Genomic DNA, 20,315 nt, shown 5'->3' with positions numbered 1-20,315 from the left:
TCTTATGCTTAGATACTAAGTTGCAAGAAGGACTGAATACACATGGGACTGCTGGCTGTCGTCTATCCGATTACATGACAGGAGAACGAAAATGAGGCCAATGCATATTGGAAGTGAAAGAGAAGGACACATAGAGATGGACAGAGAAAAGCAGCCAGACATCATCTGAGGCCCTGGAATCTGCTATGCCCCGCATGTCAACATCTGTGCTTGACTCCACTCCTGGACTTCACAGCTAGATGAGCCAAAATATTCTGTTTTTACTAGTTTGAGTAATGATTCTGTCTTTTTTTAAAAATATTTTTTATTTATTTTTGAGAGAGAGAGAGAGACAGTGTGCGAGCGGGGCAGAGTCAAAGAGAGAGAGGGAGACACAGAAACAGAAGCAGGCTCTAGGCTCCAAGCTGTCAGCACAGAGCTGGGGGTGGGGCTTAAACTCACGAAACCCGAGATCATGACCCAAGCTGAAGTCAGACCCTTGACCGACTGAACCACCCAGGTGCCCCTATTTCTGCCATTTGTAACTCAAAGAATTCCATCAATACAAGGGTGTTAGTAGTGTTTCTATATTTAAAATTATTATTAGGTTTCTTTTCTTCCAAAGGTTGAAACACATTATGGGCCTCTCCTTTGGAAGGAGAAATTAAATAATAATTGTTTTGTTATTTTCCAATCTCATTGTGCCTCACATTAAAGGGAAAACGATCTTATATGCATCAGCATGCATAAACCATGTTTCCATATTCAAGGATCATTATTGTTTAAAAGGTAGATAAAACCCTGATGAAATCACAAAATCTTCTTGATTGTATATTCCCCCCACGCAGTGGTCTTGAGATTCTTGACTTTGAACTTGCCTCTGAGACTACATTTATGCGAAAGCATTCCAATTCAGTACAACTCACCTCAGCTTTCTGGGATTTGTAGGAAGAAAGAGAAAGGCAACGACCCCTTCATTTGGAGAAGCAGAGAAAGGCTAGTGTATGGCCTCTACCGAGAGCTTGAGAAAGTCAAGCCCCCAAGAAGAGAAGGCTCAGCGACCAGCAGAACTGTCCCAGACTGTTCAAAAATACCCCCAGGGTCATTTAGAGCCTGCCAGGACCATAGCTGTTAGGTTTGTCCTCATTCACCTACTTTCTGGGAACTTCCATGTGCTTTGGCCTACAGTCAGACTCTTTCCATATTTCAGTTTTAAAGCAATTGCACATATTATTACATTCTCTCTTGGAACAGTTGCAAAGAGAAACCTTGTTGCCTTCTTTCAGGTTGACTGGTTTCACAACAGACCCTACAACTAATCTTCTACAATGACACTTAATGAGAACATGGCCTTGATCTTAAAATAACTAATAAACCCTAACTTTAAGGATGTGTAGCCCATATAAGATGTGATCTCAGACATTAAGATTTATTTTCGAGGCTGACCCTGGCCTTTCCTTGAAATCTGAAGTTTTGTCCTATAACACAAGGTCATCATTTTTGGAATGAGAGGGATTTACCTACTGATCAAGGTACTAGAGTCAAAGCTGGTTTTCCCTTCTTCTGGCTGTTTAAAGCATCCATTTCTTACCACCTTGTCTCAATCAGTTCAGGCTGCTGTAATGAAATGTCATAGACTGAGGGGCTTAAACAATAAACATTTATTTCTCACAGCTCTGGAGGCTGGGAAGTCCAAGATCAAGGTGCCAGCAGATCTGGTGCTTGGTGAAGGTCCTCTCCCTAAGTTGCACATGGCTGTCTTCTCATCGAATCTCAGATGGTGGAGAGCAGGGAGAGAGAGATCCTGAATCTCCTCCTCTTTATATAAGGACATTAATCTCATCATGAGCCCCTCACCCTCATGACCTCATCTAACCCTAATTACCTCCCAAAGGCCAAATACCATCACATTGTGGGTTAAGATTTCAAAATATGGGGGTGCCAGGGTGGCTCAGTCAGTTAAGCATCTGACTCTTGGTCTTGGCTCAAGTCATGATCTCAAGCTCTGTGAGTTCGAGCCCTGCAACGGGCTCTGCCAATGCAGAGCGTGCTTGGGATTCTTGCTCTTTCTCTCTCTGTCCCTCCCCCACTCATTCTCTCTCCCCCCCCCCCCCGCCTCTCTCTCTCTCAAAAAAAAAAAAAAAATTTCAACCTATGAATTTAGGAGGATATAAACATTCACTCCACAATACACCCTCACTTCCACCCCCATTCTGGGCTGCCATTATATCTCACCTAGATTGTGATCATAGTCTCCTAACTGGTCCAGCGGCTTCTATATTTGTATTTCCACCTCTACAATTTGTTTTCAAGAAGCAACCAGAATTATTTTATTAAAAGAAAATTAGACCATGTCACTCTTGTGCCCAATACCCTACCATGGTTCCCATCTTACTTAGATTAAAAGCCCAAGTCCTTACTATAGCCCAGAAGTCCCACACAATACAGGTCCTTATGACCTTTCTGATGTCATTGCTACCTCTCTCTTCCTCGTTCACTTTGCTTCTGCCCTTCTGATCTTCCTGCTATCTTTGATCTTCCTCAGATTCACCACACATGAGCCCACCTCAGGGCCTTTCTACTCATTGCTCCTTCTGTCCAAAATGCCTCCCTTCAGATATTGTCCTGCATAGCACCCTCATTTTCTAAGGGTCTGTTCTCAAGAGTCACTTTCTCACGGAGGCCATCTAGGACCACTTGATCTCAATTTCAAGCCCCATCCTCTAACATTTCATCTTGTCCTTCCTTGCTTCGTATTTTATTTCACCAACTGGTTCCGTTCCTTCTAGTGGAACGTATGCTTTCTGAGGCAGGAAGTTTGGTCTGTTTATTTCACTATTGAGTCCTTAGGGGCTTGACGAGTACCCAACATAGAGTAGGTATCAAAAAAAGTTTTGTAGAATGAATAAATGAAAGGATGCATATTTAAAATGGACGACAGGGACGCGTGGTTGAGGGCTAAAATGAAGATGCATCGGGGAGCCTTTTCAGAGAAGCGTTGCTCCCAATGGAAGAGAGGGCAATGGCTTTCTAGAAGCAGGAAATACACAACGTGTATGAAATGCTATTAGAAGTTAAAAAAGATGAAATTGAGGCAAACATATTGACACAGAACAATCTTCAAGATACACTATAAAGCAGAAAACAACAACAAAAAAAGGAAGTTGCACAGCCATGAACAAATAAAAATATGCAACACTGTAGATTTCTGTCTTTTTGTGTGTTTATATATGTACAGACATAGATACATACCTAGCAAAAGGTCTGGAAGTCTATGCCAGTAGTTGAACATTTTTTGTCTCTAAAGGACCAGACTGGAAATATTTTAGGCTTTGCAGGCCCTAAAACAGTTGCTGCTACATATTATTCATGTTTTTATTTTTAAATAACCCTTTCAAAATGTAAAAAGATTCTTAGCTCATGGAATGTACAAAAATAAAATCTAGCCTGTGGGCTCACTGCCTGTTGACTCCTAATCTGGGGCTTGGTTAGTTATGGTGAAGGCATTGGGAAGAGTGAAGTGAGAGTTTAGATTTTTTTTCCTTTGTATGCTTGCTATTGTTTGAATTGCTTTTTTTTTCCCTCAGGGAACGTATTCCTGAAATGCATGGGCAAAAAATAATATGTGATAAAATAAACAAATGGGAAAAAACCTGGCGCATAGTAGGTATTCAAGATCATTTGCTGAATAACCGAATGGATTTTAAATGAATGAATAATTAAATATTCAAAGGAACAGATGAATGCATGGATTCATGTGCTCCCAGTCTTTTGGCTATGTTTTGTGTGGAAGCAAGGAAGTTGTTTCTGAAGTCCCAGAGCTAACAGAGCATGCCCTGAAAAAGATCACATAAGCTACTAATTTTACATTTTCATCATTATCAGTTTCTTAATATTACTACAGGAAAACCTGTTAAAAAGTCAATTCTTTGCAATAAAAACCCTTTTACCTAATGCATTCATCTTTGATTTGTATCAGGTTCTGCTATAATACACCAGAGGAAAGCTTAAAATAATATTTGGTTACTTCACATTTTATTCCAGGCTTAAGTGGCACTGGGCCACGAATATTTATTCATATTAAACCCACTTTTCTAAGTATGAGCTGCTTTGCAGGCTCAACATATTAGACAGTTTTTAGAATAAGCACTTTAAACCTTCTTGGATTTTTGCTAAAAACCTGTTGTTCAATGGCCTCTTTGCAAAGAAGGAAAAAAAAAACATGCACGTCTGTGTCCTTATGGAGAAAGGAGACTATGCTCTTGCTTTAAAATGCTATTTTCATATTAATAATGTAAATTTCAAATTGTCCTTGAGATTAGTATCTAAATTGCTAACAATTGTTTAAAACATCCCTTCACCATGCTTTAGTACCTATCCCATGTGGTTTCACAAAATAGCATATTTATCATCATCAACATAAATCTCATTAAAAACACACATTAGGCACCCATCTGTACTGTTCTGGTGCCATACCGAAGGATTTTGTGAAAAAGAAAACCAACAGTACAAGGCTGGGGAGTCCTTTAAAAGTCGCTATCAGGAATGATTTTAATCCTGTAAGATTTTTGTCTCTTAAATATCTAGATTTTCTCCCAGCATTATTGAGATACAAATGACAAATAACAGTGTGTCAGTTTAAGGTGTATAAATGTAAGGATCTGATCATTAAATATCTAGAGTTCCACCCCCCACCCCCACTTTGTTTGCAGGAAGTTTTCACTACTCAGTTGATTTCCTAATTTTATTTTCAAAAAAGTATTTGATTGAGGTCCACATTTCACTGTTTTAGGCTAGAATGACCATCATCACACAAGAGTTTCTTTCGGCTTTAACTGATGCTGTCAAATTTACTGCACTGAATGCCATTGAAAATAAATGCTAAAATACAGTATTAACTATCCATGAGCAAATATCCGACTACAATATGTGAACTACCTAATATTTTCTTATCGTCCCAAAAAGTGTGAATTAAATTATAATATAATGAGAAACTAGCAGTTTGTAGTAATTCCAAATGCGGCAAATCTTCACCGGTGCGTAAAAAATTTTCAGTGACTGTGAAAAACAGCTGACTGATTCGAGCCTTGAAGCTTTCTCCCAACGACCAAAAAGGACCCAAAACAAACAAGCATAGCTAAGCATTTCACCCTGGAAGCGGCTTATTGAATTAATAAGACAAGTCAATTAATGTAATGCTCTGTTGCTTTGGGATAAAACATGAAAATGGAAAAATGTGGAGCTGTTTACCATATTAGGATCAAGCAACCAGTAAGTCTCTGAAAAAAACATCCTCCTTTCTCCAAGTCTTAGAGAGGAACTTGACACATGGCTTCTGCTGTGGACTGATACGTGTTCTCCCCAAATTCATTTGTTAAAGGACTAACCCCCAGTGTGGCTGCATTTGGAGACACGGTGTAATGGCGTATAAGGAGTAATTAAGTTTATAGAAGGTCATAAGAGGTGGGCCCTGATCCCATAGGATTATCATCCTTACAAGAAGTGACACCAGAGAGCTCACTCTCTCTCTCCACAGTACGCAGTGAGAAGGCAGTCATCTATGAGTTACAAGGTGGGCCCTCCCCAGGAGTCGAAATGGTAGCAGCTTGATCCTGGCATTCCGGCCTCCAGAACTGGAAGAAAACAAATTTCTCTTATTTAAGCTACTCAGTCTGTGGTGTTTTGTTATGGCAGTCAAAGCAGACCAATGCCGCTTCCACAGGCATTCTGTGTAGTGCTCTGGAGAGAAGTCTGTGGTGAGACGAGCCAGAGGTTCACCATGTGGGTCTCTCAGCCTTCCCAGGCACACAGTGGACTGTATTTCCCAGGCTCCCTTGCAGTTATGTGGGGCCATAACCTGGATTTCTACTTAATGGAATGTGGGCTCTTGTACTGTATTACCACTTCCAGGGCTGTCCCTTAACAATTCCAGAATGGTCCTCTCTCTTCTCTGTCTACTGATGGGAAGCGGAGGCTCAAAGGCAAGTGTCCATGGGCCCAGAAGTGACAGAGACTCTCACGAATTTTTAGCCTTGAGTCCATGAATGCTGGCCTATGAATAAAGTTCGAGGAGTCCACTAACCTGGTTAGAAGAATATCGTAACTTTGTTTTCATGAAACTCTGCGTGGTTAGAAAAACATTAATCTCTATTTGCATCAAACTCGAACTTAAATTTAGCATTTTCTTCTATTATGAATGTGGGCAAATAACCACAGTGGTTTAAGCCCTACCTCTGACTTTGTTACCTAGAGAAATCACAGGTATTTCATGTCACATTACAGTTACAGATATTTCAAAATATTTTACACTTACCACTGCTTTACAGTTATGATAGTTACTAAACCTGCCGTGAGACTTTATTATTTTATGCTTTAATAAAGAGGCACAGATATTACTATATCACATTAAAGAATATTTTGATAACTGAATTTTAATATAATTTTCTTTAAATCCTGTGTATTTTATTTTATGCATTTGAAAACTATGATGCTGGAAAAGAGTTGACAGACATCTCCAGACTTCCCAAAGGGTCCAACGATTCAGAATCTCAGTGCCCCATGGAAGGAGCCTGTGACACGAGGGGGACATAATCATTTGTTGGGTTAGCACACAGGCTTTGTAATTGTTCATTATATTTGTCAGTCTCTGCAAATAAAAGGGTCTACACCCTCCCAGACATGGGTCAGCAACGTTTTTCTGTAAAGGGTCAGACAGTAAACATTTTGGGCTTTGTAGGCCACACATTCCCTTTGCAATTATTCACTCCTCCATTGTAGTATAAAAGCAACCACAGACTACGTATGAATGAACAGGCATGGCTAGCTTCCGATAAAACTTTATTTATAGGCACTGGGATTTGAGTTTCTTATCATTTTGATTTGCCACCAATATTATTCCTTAACATTCTTTTTCAGTCATTTAAATACATAAAAACCATTCTTAGTTCACAGGCTATACAAAAGCAGACAGCGAACTAAGTTTGCCAACCCCTGGTCTAAGACATGGGTCAGGTGGTAGTTTGGGGCAAGATTAGGGAGGGTTATTGTGTGAACCGTTCAACTAGCGGGATGAGTCAATGCAACACTGCATGAGTTATTGGAGACATCACTCAATGGCCATCTGAAACAATTCTTTATTGTCTATTCTTCGTAAATCTAAATATCATCCTAATATCATCACCACCTATGTCCTTCATGTTGAGGTTAGTGGTTCCAAGTCTGGCTGTGTTTTACGATAGCATGGAGAGAACTAAGAAGCAAAAAACATCAAGGCCTTGGGCTTCACACTGGACCCATTAAATCAGAATCTCAGAAGCTCTGAGAGCATGCACTGGCATCCTTACAAAGCTCCCAGATGTTACCACATACAGTGAGGGAGGGATCGCTACTGCTCATGCAGTGAGGCTGGACATGAGCACTGCCTGCCTTCCACGATGGGGGGCTTGAATGAAAATCAAGATTTCTTTCTCCAGGGCCTTGGTCTTCACTTTGTTTCATTTCTGGTAGGTTGCAAATGGCACGTATCATTTTGGCTGAATAAATACAGAACATTTCCTCTCTTCTAATACATACCACATCATGAGAGCAGTGCTGAATGAACAGATGTAGTCTTTTGCTTGGAGTTTGAAAACTGGTGGTTTATGGAACGACTTTGACCATTTGCTTCTTTTTCCTTTTTTTTGACTTTGACCTTTTCTTTTTGGTTTCCTCTCAGCCTCTCTGCCTCCATCCCTCTCTCTTTCCCTTATTCCCTTTCCTCTTCCTTTCTAACATATGTTTATTGAGAACCTATTGCGTACTTGATGGATACTTTTCTGGACACCTTGAGATTTGTTTTGGTTTTCCTGTGCATTGTCTTAAACACTTTTCAATTATTTCCCAATCTTTAAAAATAGGGAGATTTCATCGCATCATTAGAGGAGATGGAGACACTGGACATTTCCACATGGGAGTACCAGGATCCCTTTATGTTGGGAGGGCAGGTTCTTTCTGCTGAACTCTAACCTCACCACTTCCAAAATCTTATACACACGTACATCTCTCATGTAACTGAAAGTTTTCACCCTGCAGAAATTTGATCTGTGACCTTCTACCAGAGCCACACTATCTTTAAAACAGTTTTACAATAAAAATAAATAAATATAACAACAACAACAACAACAAAAATATTCTATAATCCATACCCTTCCTCTCACATCTGCCACTAAGTGTCAAATTCTCACATGAAAGCAAAATATTCTGTCCCCGTCTATGTTGGAGGTGTGCAAACTATGGCTCAAACACCAAATCTAGCCTGTTACTTGCTCTTGCAAATAACTTTGTAAATAAATTACATCAGAATACAGCCCTATCCATTTGTATATGTACTGTCTATGCTTTCTTGCAAGTGGTGATGGCAGGTTCAGTAGTCCCCTGCAAAGTCTAAAACAATTACTTCCCGACCGTCTACACAAAAAAAGATTTCTAACCCATGATTTAACTATTGGTTTAAGAAACTTGTATACCTAGACATCTGTTAGAAGCAGACTGATTTCATTCTGAGCTTTTCATTCAGACGTTTCATATTGTTGTGGCATCCACTTACTTCTGCATAATCCATTGAGCAACCCGGAGGGCCCTGCTCATCTCTGAGAACATAGAAATTTCAGTAACAGAGAACACAGATGGAAAGATGTTAGGAGGTTAGTAACATCTATGGTTGTTCTTTAGCTGAAAGCCTTTGCCTCCATATTAATTTGAGTCACAGTTATTGTTTTCTTCAGTCAACTGCTTAAAGAGTCATTAAGAAAATTTTATTTTATCTTATTATCTAGGAGAACAAAACCCGCGCCCGAATTTTCAGCAAATTCCCATTTACTCCCAACCTGTAATGGACAAAAACACTAATGGTTGGAGATCATTAGACCATTTAAAACACTATGGTTGAAGCTAATCGACTTGAAACACGCTTAAGAAAATATGCTTATGTCAGATCTCTAGGCAGCAGGAAAATGATCCAGTTTCCCAGGTTACAGCAAAATGCTTGACAGTAGTAAGATACCTATCACAAGGCTTCATCCTTTCCCAGGAAAAGCTAGTCCAACCTGAAATTCTTTTTTTTTTTTTTTTTTTTTTTGAGTTTCCTCTTGTAACTCCAACTTCTCCCTACCCCTGCTCAACTAAGAAGGACTTGTTAAAAAAAGGTTCATTCTTTACAAAGTGCTTACTCGGCAACACTTTCTCAATATTCCTTCATCCTGGGATATGGACTTTTTGATGAACTTCATGGACTGTGAATCTCATCAAGAGAAAATAGAACATGGTATAATTCACTATGTTGGCCCCTAACATTCCAATGTTCTGTGGGAACGGGTAACTGTGGATTTAATCACACACTTGTGTCTTCAAGTATCTTAGAAGGTGTCTAAGGTTGTTCTCAAGACTGGGATGGGAACAACCATAAGAAGGATAAATAGGGTTTAACTTTATTAAGACACAGTGTTAAGAGCCCTGATATCAGAAGATCTGATATTCATCACAGCTCCACAATCAAGGAGGCTTGTTTACCCTGGCAGAGTTGTTTCATTCATCTGGGCTATGTGTCCTCTACTATTCAACATGGGTACCATCAGGTACTGTCTGAGAACCCAAACCCAACACTGCTAAAATGATGGGTGAGTCCAAATGAGACAAAAGAGTGTTAGCACTTTGTAAAGCACTCTACAAAGGGAACTCTCTCTCTCTCTCTTTAAAGTTTATTCATTAATTATTTCTGAGACAGAGAGAGAGAGAGAGAGAGAGAGCAAGTTGGGGACTAAGAGAGAGAAAGAGAGACACATAGAATGTGAAGCAGGCTCCAGGCTCTGAGCTGTCAGCACAGAGCTCAATGCAGGGCTCAAACTCACAAACCGTGAGATCATGTCCTGAGCTGAAGTCAGACACTTAACCGACTGAGACCCCAGGCACCCCAACAAGAGGGAAGGGGCTCTTAATCGCTGCTCAGGAAGCCCTTGCAATTCCTACTGAAATTCCTTTCTGGTTTGCCTTCAAAAGTCCCTGGAAAGCCCTCAATAAGTTTCAAACGGCAGAAGAGGGGGCAATTTGAGCTTCAGTAAGGATGAGACATGCAAAGAAACAAAGGACATCAAATATACTGACCTTCACAAAGTCACAACAATACTAAAAAAGTCACTGATTACTTTGGAGGATGCTGATGAAATATCTCAATATTTTGAAAGCTGACAAATGAAGAGAAGCAAGCATTTATTATGCCTTCTTATAAAATCTGTACCTCTAGATAATGATGAGGAGAAAATTTCCTTTTTAGACAAGTATTCCAGTTAATAAACAAAGAAGGAATGAGAGAATTAAAAATATCACTATTTCTTTTTTTAAAAATTTGTTCAATATTTATTTTTGAAGGAGAGAGAGAGAGAGAGAGAGAGTGAGTGAGCGAGCATGAGTGGGGGAGGGGCAGAGAGAAAGGGAGACACAGAATCCAAAGCAGGCTCCAGGCTCTGAGCTATCAGCACAGAGCACTATGTGGGGCTTGAACTCACGAGCCATGAGATCATGATTTGAGCTGAAGTCAGACGACCAACTGACTGAGCCACTCAGGCATCCCCAAAATATCACTATTTCTAACTTCTAAGAAATCAGTGAATCTGAGTAGTGATCATCAATGACTGGTAATCAGTCACTGATGATCAATGACATCACAAAAAGAGGCAACCAGACCTTATGTGCCTCCTGATGAAAGTATAAATCTTTGTTGGAGAAGTCTTACCTGAAGAAAGAGAGAACAAAAAAATACAACATGAATCTCATCCAGCCTCTTGATCTCATTACTGATATATAGGAAATTCAAGGGACGGGATTGTTTTAAACAATACTATAGAGATCTAATCCACAAAGTGAAGACTTTGGGAAAATTCTACAGGACAGAGGCAAGCGACTGTTTCAATTTTTTTTTTTTTTCAGATGGAAAAAACCAAGCAAGATAGAAGGGAAACCCGCAAGATTTAGGAAACATATCAATCCATTGTTGCATATGGAACTTGCAACCATATTTGGATCTTGCAACTTACTGAAAAATCATAAGATAATCAGAAGAGCACAAATAGCACTGATCTGGCATTTGGTGATATTAATGATTCATTAATTGTTTATTAGTTTTGGTAATCATATCATGATTATGTTTTCTTAAAAGGTGCCTTACCTTTTACAGCCTGAAAGATGTACAGTTGAGATGATAAGAGTTGCTTCAAAATAATCTGGGGCGGGGGATGTTGGTGGGCATGTGGAGAATAAAAAAAGTTGGGCTACGTTCTACCATTTGTTTCAGCTGGGTTTTGGGTAAACAAGTGTTCATTATACTATATCATCCACTTTTGTTTTATGCTTGAAATTTGCTATAATAAAAAGTTAAAAAAGAAAAAAACAATTGCTCCAACATGGAACAAGTAATGGACCTATACGTCCTCATGTGTGTTCAGGAACTTTGGCCTTAGAGCTGGAAGTTCTCCGAGCAGAGAGGGTAGAATGAGGGCCCCAAAGACTCACTTTTCTATCAAACGCTTAAACTAGGCTTTGAGTTGCCAACCCTGAAATTCATAGAATTTCATAGAAATTCAAAGCCCCCTCTGTCAAATCCATGTCTTACATATGCACACATGTCAAATGTCACTGACATCTGTTAAATACCTCAGAAGGTAGAAAACCAACATAATGACCACTGTTTCCCGGCTAATTGAAAGGCTGTCCCTGAGAGACTTTTAGCCCGTCTTGAGTTTTTTTAATAATGTGTTTGATCTGACCCAAATCTATTATGCTTTTTTACATGCAATCTGGAATAAATGTGAAATGTGAGCAATTTGAAATGTAGGGTTCACCTTATTCAAAGAGATCATTAATTTTATGTTTAGACTACAATATTTGACACAAAGAGTTTTTATATCCAGTTGTAGAATTTGCAGTGTTTATGTTGGAGGCCAAATGGAATTATCATGAAAAATATAAGATCTCTCTCTAATTCTTCTCTGGGATTTAAAAATCCTCAGTTGGTGCACCTGGTTCGTCGGTTAAGCAATCATCTCTTGGTTTAGCCTCAGGCCACGATCTTACGGTCATGGTCAAGCCCCACGTGGGGCTCCGTGCTGAGCAGAGACCCCCTTGGGATTCTCACTCTCCCTCTCTCTCTGTCCACCACCCTTCAAAATAAATAAATAAACATAAAAAAATACTCTGTGGTGTTTAGGAAGAGAATGACATTTTGAAATCAATGCCTTCTTTTCTCCTCTCTTTGGAACTATAGTCAATGTTTAAGCTGAATAATTATTTCATCAAAATCCCATCCCACAAATGGCAATCGTCCACAGGAGGCTGCAGAAAGCATGCTCCCAGTGATGTTGGCCAGTGACCAGCAGGCCGAGATAGTATTTTTGAGAAAGTCTGAGTTGCATTATCCATCTTTTCTAAGTTACTCTCAGGGCATATTCTATTTTGAAAAAGACTATAAATAAAAATAAAGTATTTTGAGACTTTTAGACTCTCTTTGAAGCCATTAGAGACATCTTTGTGTGCACCAAAACTTGGTTTAGGAATCAATGACTTAGATCTTGGTTTGAAGCCTTCAGCATTTGGAAGGGAACAATTCATTAAAAGAAAAACTGAAAAGATTCTTAGTTGCTTTTTGTGATGCCAAGCAGCCCACAGTGCAGCTTCAACCCTGCAAGCCATCAGTCAGTTACTAAGTTTCACATTTGAAGCCCTTCCCATGCCTTGAGGCTCTCTTAACTGCTGTTTTAAATGAAAAAAGAAAAAAAAAAAAAAAAACCCAAGCAAGAATGAAAAAGCTTTGAGAAACATTAAAAAAAATCCTAAATAGTTTGGAAGCTTTGTGTGTGTTTTTTTTAATGCACCCTCTACCTCAAAGCACTACTGAACTATAAAGTTGTTAAGCTCCTTCTAAGAAACATATCATTATTGAATCTTAAGAGAGGCTGTAAATTCTGAGGAATACCGCACATCTTAATAATTTTTATTTTGGAAAAAATCCAAACAGAAACCTGCAATCATCTCATGGATCACGGGATAAGAATATATTCTGCATTGCTGTCTTAAAAATTGGATGGGGAGGGAAAGGCAGATGAAGGAACCAACAGACACAGCTTGAACAGTCCTTGAAATCCCTCAGGGGTGGTAAGGGCTGACTGTCAGATGGAAATCCAGCAAAGTACAGTGCCAAGTATTGATACGTCTTAATTATTTTTGCATGCTGTTATGACTATAGTTCTTAACAAGAGCAAAACCTTACCCTTATGGGCCATGTGGAAATTTGTGCAACGATTAATTGTTGCTACAGGGGTTATGGGCTGCTACTGCTATGTGGTGAGAAGAAAAAGATGCTGTATGCCTGAAGTACGCGACATAATGCTGCTCAAGGCAGAGTCATTGTCCCAAAGAATAATTAATGTCACAGTGAACGTTGGTGTAAGTGAAAACCTGTTTTAAGTGATCTGAGCCCAGAAGTGAACTCAGACACAAAAGAGAAATTTTGCATGTTTTTTAAAAAACCGAGGCATAATTAACGTTCCATAAAATTCACCCTTCCTCCTTTGATTTATTTATTTTTGAGAGAGAGAGAGAGAGAGAGAGCGCACAAGCAGGAGAGGAGCAGAGAGAGAATCTGAAGCAGGCTCCAGGCTCTGAGCTGTCAGCACAGAGCCCGACACGGGGCTAGAACCTATGAATCACAAGATCATGACCTGAGCCAATGTCAGATGCTTAACCAACTGAGCTATCCGGGCACGCCTAAGTTCACCCTTTAAAGTAGCATACAAATCAATGGTTTTTAGTATATTCAAAAGGTTGTCTATCTAGATGGCAACTACACTTGTGGCGAATGGAGCATAATATATCAAGATGTTGAATCACTATGTTGTACACCTGAAACTAACGGAACATTGTGGGCCAACTATACTTAACAAAACAAAAACCAAAAACCAAAACCAAAACCAAAACAAAACAAAACAGAAAAGGGGGAAAAAAAAAAAAGAAAAGGGAAAAGAAAGGTTGTGTATCACCATTATCTAATTCCAGACCATTTCCGTTAGTCCCAAACAACAACTAGCTGTCACTCTCCCATTCCCCCTTCCCTCCAGCTCCCGGAAACCAACCAATCTACTTGCCTATTCTGAACATTTCATTTAAATGGAATCATATAATATGTGACCTTTTGTGTCTGGTTTCTTTCACATTTTGTTTAATCTGTTCATCAGTCGATGGGCATTCGTGCTGGCATGACTTTGATATAGTAAAATTACTCAGGAGCATGGCTAACATGTACATGGGGAAAGACTGTCCTTCTTTGTCCTGAACTTTACCAAGAATTAGTCACCATTTTAGAAACAGCACATTAGCAATAGGAACATGGATTGTGGATTTGAGTCAACAATAAACCTAACTCTTTCAGTTTTTATTTACAGATGCTGCATTGTTGGCTTTAGGTAAACGCACCTTCTCTGTTACTTTGTCTATATTTTCTTTTTCTTTTCTTTTTTTTTTTACATGAAATTTATTGTCAAATTGGCTTCCAAACAACACCCAATGCTCATCCCGACAGGTGCCCTCCTCAATGCCCATCACCCACTTTCTCCTCCCTCCCACCCCCCATCAACCCTCAGTTTATTCTCAGTTTTTAAGAGGCTCTTATGGTTTGACTCTCTCCCTCTCTAGTTTTTTTTCCTTCCCCTCCCCCATGGTCTTCTGTTAAGTTTCTCAGGATCCACATAAGAGTGAAAACATACAGTATCTGTCTTTCTCTGTAATACTTTGTCTATACCTTAAAGCATTTGTACACGCACTCACAAAATTTTTCTTAATCTGTAATTTAAAATATAATACATCAGCAGTATCTGAATAAATTTTACTTCTCCTAAATCTAAACTTAGTCATTGTATATGTGCTCAAGTCTCTAAGTTTTTCATTACGTTTTCTGACATTATGTGCCAGAGCACCTACACGTCAAAATAAATATTATTTTTATTATACATCAAATTTCTTGCATTTCTCTTTTATATTATACTTGCAAACTACATTAAGTTTTTGGAAACACGTGTATAGAGAAGTTGTATTATCCATGAATTTCATTACAGGAGGCTTACGTGATGTCAAAAGGTTTCAGGGTTGACAATCACCGCATTAGGGCAGGATTATAAAGAGATTATTTTGTAGGGCGATGTTCCTCTGACATAGGCCACACATTTCTTTGATGGCATTTGCATGCAGGCAGGCATTGTTCAGCACTAGTATTTGGCACTTTGTTGTTGAAGTCGGGGTAAATGTACCACAATAAAAAATTAATTTACAATGAACGTGGCACCTCTGAGTGTTTCCATTCAACAATTTTCTCCCCATACAAAACTTTCTCCCAGGGCAAAGGAATATCTGGTGGTCTTTTATTTAGATATGCCTGGAAACAATGCTGAGATCATAATGGGCATGTTAAGACAGGAAAGTGAAATAGAGTTGAGGTTTTGGTCCAGGTGAATTTTCATTTATGGAGTATCCCACTAATTATATGTTACTGTCTTTAATGATAACTATAACTTTAATGATAACTATAATCTGATAAACCATTGGAAAGGTAGTGGAGACATCCCTGGGTAAAATATTTAGTGAGGTGTTCGGTTTTACATTTTTGAACCAAGTCCTGCCTTCAGCCATTTGGGTTTTGACCTATGTGTTTTTGGGCTGCTTCCCTGTTATCAAACTTCTGACTGGTTCACCCTTGCAGTTGAAGTTATACCTGATCAAACATCCCGGAAATCTTTTGTCCCATCTCCATAACATAGGGCTGCCGGTTTCCTGTAAAATTCCTGTGACCCCAAGTCACTCCCGTCATCATCTCATTATTGCTGTAACTGGCTGATGAGCAATGGAGCTGGCTTGCTCCAGGTGTGGCTAACTTGCTTTGAAGAAACTGATGGCCGGTGAACAATAAATACTTCTGGGTCAGTTAAGGGATATCTGGACATCTGAACGAGGCAACTTGGATACAGGCGGATTCAGTTGCTCTTCAGGGTTTAAGAATGTCTTGCACCATAAGAATCTGATAGTACAAATTATCTCTAATTTTATTCTACTCTACTGGTAAGAAATCAGGCTCAGCACATCACAAATTCTGGGAAGTACAAAGTTGTGTAGGCATGAATCCTCCTAAAGGACCCCTAAGAGTTCTCTTCTGTGTGAACACCATTCACAACAAGAAAATCACTAACTCCTATGAAAAGCCTATTGGGTACATTGTTCTTACCTTAACTGAAATATATTTAGTTATAAATTCCATACACTCTTTAGAAAACTAATTTAGTCCCTCTTCTAAACGACAAAACCTCCAATATTTAAATATCCTTAAATATCCTTCTCCTTCTTGATCTGTTTATTCTTTTTCACAAATCTAAACATCATGTCCTTCAACTATTCATAACCATCAAAACTACTTTCTTCTGCCTGCCTGTTTGGTTGAACTTGATTTCACCATCTTATATTCTGAATGACCACTTTGACTATAGACCATCTCCAAGATTTGTCTGCATACGATGTGAATACCCTCTTTCACATGGTTAGTAATAAGACAAGGCACTGGACACAGCCAGGACAGAACTCAGGTTTCTGCTACTAGGAACCTTCCTCCAGAATACGATCATTCCATGATTTAGAAACATTTGAATATGGCTATTCATTACGGTTATGAGCCCACACAATTTTCTTTTAAATTTTTTAAAATTCATTTATTTTTGAGAGACAGAGACAGAGCGTGAGCAGGGGAGGGGCAGAGAGAGAGGGGGACACAGAATGTGAAGCAGGCTCCAGGCTCTGAGCTGTCAGCACAGAGCCTGATGCGGAGCTCCAACCCACGAACCGTGATATCATGACCAGAGCCGAAGCTGGACGCTCACCAACTGAGCCACCCAGGTGTCCCGCCCACACAAATTTTTACTATCATCCAGCCTTTTCTATAATAGACCAGGGGTCAGCAAGCTTTATAAAGGACCCACTGCTAAATATTTTAGGCTTTCTGAGCCATCAGATCTCTGCTGTAGCCATTATCCAACGGCTGTTATAGTGCAAGTGCAGCTATAGCCAATATGTAAACAATTGGCTGTGTCACAATAGAACTTTATTTATAAAAACAGACAGCAGGACAGGTTTACTGTAAGGGCCATAGTTTGCCAGTCTTTGGCCAAGGACACCTACCTTGCTAAAGTCTAGACATATCATATTCATCAATTTCTTTTATTTTCTTATTTTTTAATGCTTATTTATTTCTCAGAGAGACAGAGAGAGACAGACAGAGAGACAAACCATGAGGAGGGAAGGGGCAGAGACAGACAGAGACACAGAATTCGAAGCAGGCTCCGGGCTCTGAGCTGTCAGCACAAAGCCTGATGTGGGGCTTGAACTCACAAGCCATGAGATCATGACCTGAGCTGAAGTCAAATGCTTAACCGACTGAGCCACCCATGCGCCCCCATATTCATCAATTTCTTAAAGTCTTCCGGACTAGTTAAAGAAAATAGGCCAACGAAAAAAGGTGCCTGGCATGACTTTTTTCTTCTCAGTGAACACAAGTTGGCTCCTGGTGATCACTATTTTCCCAATTATTCACAAAAATTCCTTAAATGATCTACTGCAGCATCTTGCCCTGGGCTGGCTTCAGGGGCACTGGTCTATGATTTTAAAAATTCACTTCCTCTTTTTTAACAATTGTAGCTATACTTAACCAATATTAGACTTCAGGTGTCTTTTCCAGATATGTCAAAATTCCCCGTCAGGAGTGGTCATTTTTTGATCGTTTTGTGATTTTTTTTCACACAGGTGGTTATACACTGGAGCTGGCTCTTACTGGCTTGTGGGGGTCAATCACACACATCTCTTCCCTACTTCACATTCCTAGCTTGAAATCGGCCATGACGCGAGTATTTACAGCGCAGAAATCAATTGATAGTACAAAGCAGGGCTTCCCCCCTCCCCCCATCACTGCACAGCGTGCTTGAATCATTGAGGAGAGCTAGATGCTGTCTTACAAACCACTTCTTCTATGTGATATATACATTATATTAGTCAGCCATCAAAAGGAGTGAGATCGTGCTATTTGCAGTGATGTGGATGGAACTAGAGTGTATTATGCTAAAACAAAATAAGTCAGTCAGAGAAAGACAAATATATGATTTCACTCATGTGTGGAATTTAAGAAATAAAACAGATGAATGTACGGGAGGGGGGAAAAATAAAGAGGGAAACAAACCACAAGAGACTCTTAGAGATAGAGAACAAACTGACGGTGGGTAGAGGGAGATGGGTGGGGGATGGGCTAGATGGTGCTGGGTATTAAAGAGGGGATTTGGTATGATGAGCACCAGGTGTTGTATGTAAGCGATGAATTACTGAATTCTACTCCTGAAACCAATATTGCACTGTAGGTCAACTAACTAGAATTTAAACGAAAATTGGAAAAGAAAAAAAAAGGGAAACCGCCCCCACAAATTTCTTCTATCTTGAGTTTCTCTCTTAACAATATATTCCTTTCAGATGTTTTAGGCAGAAGATAATTTTACTGACAAAAAAGAAAATAGAAACAAAATAGTTGGCCTGAGAAAAATCTGAATTTCTATCACCTTCCTGGCTTTAGGCAGTAGATTTGTCCCATTTGCTTTGAACATAGCTACAAGAAGTTTTTTTAGCATGATCTTACTATTCCTGGAAGTCAATTTTAGTCGTAAATTCATTTACCTTTGTAACGATATTCTTAGAGGTCTCTGTCACTCTTGCATACATATAATCTTTACTGATTATGTGACTGTACCAATTTTTCACTTACGTGCTTTAAAATTCCACACTGGAACTTTAGGGTAACATTTTCTCCTGTTGGGATGATTTGGTATTGCCTGCACAGGATGTCATTTCTGAGAACCCCTTCAAGAAGTGTAAATGATTCCTTAAGTTAGGCCTAGAGATTTGGGTTCTTCACTGCATTTTCTAGAATGCCATACTTGTTTTACCATTTGGTGAAAGAAAATACCAGGATTAGAGACAGATTTGAAATTTTCTCGTTAATAATTCACTTGAAACTTTGCTCATTGATGATGAGGCTAGGTTGAATCACAAGGGACTAAAAGCTTTCTCACTATGATTCACTTTTATGAGATGTGGCACAGCCTTATTGGCTAATCAAGATGGCCTTGGATAACTAAGCCTATTAAATGGAATCTACAGATGTAGTTGAGATGTGAATGCAAGCTCTTAGCTTCTCCATAAAAGGAAAAGCATGGCTCGTTGATTTGCCCCCGGTTTTGACAGGAAAATTCTTCATATATGTTTACTAAATAGTATAAAAACCTCCTTACCGGTACCTCCAGTTCCACTTGTGTGCCCTTCCCATCTTTTTCCCTTTTTGGACTACAGTGGTCACTTTAAGATTGCCTTAGGTGGGTCTCTCCATAGGAAGGCTGGGAGACAGAGATTTCAGTGCAAATAGTATAGATGAGAGATGAAAGTACGCAGCAATGGCAAGGAAATGAGGCAGCGAGACAGGAAATGAGAGGAACCCAATTAAATGCATCTTTATGAGCAGGTTTGGGGCAGCTGGGGATCAATCCCACTTGGTTGTCCAATACAATAGCCATTAGCCACAGCTGGCTATTTAATTACTAAAATTAAATAAAAATTGAAGTAATTTCTTATGTCACAGTTGACACATTTCAAATGCTCAATGGTCACAGGTCATGATAGAGAATATGACTCTGAGTCGTGCCACCTGCGAGAGAGAAAACTGGGAGATTTGTACATCGAGTCCCATCTGCCAATGGTTGATGGTTGCTCTCCTTCTTGCCTGATACATCTGGTCTACCATGCATGTGTATGGGACCAAGGAGACGATATGGAGGGACACTAATAATGTCTAGTGTAAGTATAAATGGTTATAAAACCTTTTTACTAACTCCGTGGTTAAAAACCTTTTTACTAACATCTCTTCCTGGCACAATATAGATTAAACTCAAACTCTGTATAGCCTCATTCTCTGACTCCAAGTTTACCTTCCCAAACTCAGGTCACTTTGCTTTAACTACTTCTGTGACAGCAAACTGAAAGAGACTTTATCTCAGTTTTGCAAATACAATGAAGTCCTCCGTGGCTAAGGCCTTGGTACATACTAATCTGCTCACTTCCTGTCCTCTTCATGTCCTCAACAGCATGGCTGTTGCCTGCTACCCTCTAGTTCTTAGCCTAAATTTCACCTCCTTGAAGAGAGGCTCCCTCACTACCCTTCTTCCTAAAGTTCACGTTTCCTTCCC

This window comes from Panthera onca, chromosome A2 (genome assembly GCF_046562875.1).
Source record: "Panthera onca isolate mPanOnc1 chromosome A2, mPanOnc1 haplotype 2, whole genome shotgun sequence".
In the NCBI taxonomy this organism is placed as follows: Eukaryota; Metazoa; Chordata; class Mammalia; order Carnivora; family Felidae; genus Panthera; species Panthera onca.
The sequence above is the reverse complement of the archived record's forward strand: the minus strand, read 5'-3'. Positions refer to the sequence as shown.